The sequence below is a fragment of the Gossypium hirsutum genome, chromosome A06 (genome assembly GCF_007990345.1).
Source record: "Gossypium hirsutum isolate 1008001.06 chromosome A06, Gossypium_hirsutum_v2.1, whole genome shotgun sequence".
In the NCBI taxonomy this organism is placed as follows: Eukaryota; Viridiplantae; Streptophyta; class Magnoliopsida; order Malvales; family Malvaceae; genus Gossypium; species Gossypium hirsutum.
In genome coordinates, this window is record NC_053429.1 from 5,431,545 (window position 1) to 5,434,128 (window position 2,584).

The window sequence follows — 2,584 nt, forward strand, 5'->3', positions numbered from 1 at the left end:
GAGCTGTAGTATCAGCGCTCATATCATTGATATCTAGGGACCTGTGGGGGTATGAAAGAATATACAAAGAATGAATGAATCAAAGAATGATTGTTTATGTGCTATGAATAAAAGAATAAGAATTGCTAGAATTTGAAGGAATATTGGTCGATAAAAATAGAATGATACTCGTTTAAATTGATAAAAAGTTATGTTTTATTTAAATAATTATAGATGAACATAAGCCTATTTCACGAATATAATCTTACTACTCGTAGGCCCTAGAGTAACAGACATGTTTTGAGAATTACTCTGAAAAATTCCTAAAGACTACAGGAAGGTTTTCCGCAGTCCAATTATTCAGAGAGCTCCCTGGTTCGTAAGGGCGAATGCCCTCGAGGCTTCCTTGCTCCGATCATTCATTGTGCACAGCATTAACTTGATGACTTTCCTTTATCAGCAGTCCTCCTGATTTGAAGGATTTGGATATAGGTGGGAATGTCATCGGTTCCCACTCCACTTCTCGTCTATTCAAACGCGCCTTTCTTCTCGCTTGGCGCTTCTTTATTTCCTGCCTCTTGTGCTTGCGGTCTGGCTTGAAGCCCAAGCCAAAGTGGTCCTTCTTCTCAATCAATTTTGGGATTTGAACCTCTCATTGCAACTGTCTTCCTAGCCCTTTTCCCGGTAATGCTCCTTTCCCCATCATCATTTGTAGGGCCATCTTCGTGGCTCCAGACATTTTGGGTACCGACACTTTGCTTCCCTCCAAAATAAAGGTGGCATTGATGACCTCTAAAGAGCGGAAAGAACATTCAATAGCCTCTTCATTTGCCTCAACATAAGGGGCCTTGCTGGTAACTGCCGCTATGATGTCCTCTTCCGCATTGATGGTTATTAAGCGACCATCCATCACTAACTTTAATTTTTGGTGCAATGAAGAGGGTACTGCTCTTGCCGAGTGTATCCATGGTCTCCCCAATAAACAATTATAGGAGGCCTTGATATCCATCACTAGGAAATCAACTTCATACGTATTCGACCCAATCTCCAAAGGGATGTCGATTCACCCCATTACTTTTCTTTCAGTTCCGTCAAAGGCTCTTACCACATTATGACACATTTTCATATGCGAACTGTCAATGGGCAATCTGTTCAAGGTGGATAGCGGCAGGACGTTCAAAGCAGACCCATTATCCACGAGTACATTTGGAAGTGTGTATCCTTTGCACCGAGTAATGATGTGTAGGGCTTTGGTTGACCCTATGCCCCCAGGTGGAATTTCATCATCGTTAAAATAAATGAAATTGTCAGCACTGATGTTGTTTACTAACCGGTCTAGCTTGTTAACGGATATGTCATGGGTAACATATGTTTCGTTAAGCACCTTTAACAACGCATCTCGATGCACTTCAGAGCTCAAGAGTAGGGCTAACACTGATATACGCGCCGGCTGCTTACGCAACTGCTCGACCACGCTATACTCGCTATGTTTTAGGAATTTTAGAAACCTCTTAGCCTCTTCCTCCTTTACCGGCTCATTGATGAGTACTTCAGTTTCCTTTTCCCTTTCAGCCTTGACATCTTTCGTCTTTGCGGGCTCTACTCTGATATTTCCCCCGTCATAACGTTTCCCACTTCGTGTATGAGAACCTTCATTTTGCGTGCCCCTGGATGCGCTAGCTATACTCTCCCCCTCAGGTATTGTTATATTGCAGTCATAGCTCCATTGCACCCTCCTGTCATCCTTATAAGGGAAAGGATTGGGTTTATGGATGACTATTTTAGGCCTAGTTTGCGACCCCTCCTCATTATTCCCTGGTAAGAAAATAATAATTCTCGGTTGGCTGGTTCTTTGTCGTTCATTCTCCAGTACACATATTTGTCCTTCATAAAAACTACCCTCAGAAACCTGCAACTCTTTGTTAACTATAAGGCCTTGTACCATGACCTTGAACTCTTCACAATTTTGGATCACATGACCTACTTCCCCATGGAACTCACAATGGTTCTCTATTCCTTCTCCTCCTTTTCTAGAGGTCAGTATACCTCTCTTCACCATCTCCTCCCATATTACCTTCATAGGTGTCTTCACCTCAGCAATGTCTTCCTTGATTTTCTTTTCTTTGTTTCATCAATGGCATTCACTCATTTATTGCCATGATCCGGTAACGGATTTTTGGCATTAGGGGTACTGTCGAATTTCACAACCCCCATCTTGATAAGCCTCTCCACGGCTTTCTTGAATCCTGTGCAGTTTTCGATCGAATGCCCCGGTATTCCCGCATGATATTCGCGCTTAGCATTTGCATCATACCATCTGGGGTACGGTGGCTGTAGTAGTTTCAAGTGAAATGGAGCAATGGCATGTGCATCATACAAGCTTTGATAAAGCTCACTATACGTCATAGGGATAGGCGTAAATTGCATTCTTTCCGAATTCTGTCTTATGTCTGATTCCTATCTTTGGGTATTTTGTTGTTCGACCATAGCTGCTTTGGGTTGACCAACTGTGATTGCCCTCGAGTTGAGACTATTCACCTCATTGTCTTTTCTCCTTGGGGCTGATCTTTTAGCCACTTCCCCCTCGATTTTACCGCCTCTCACG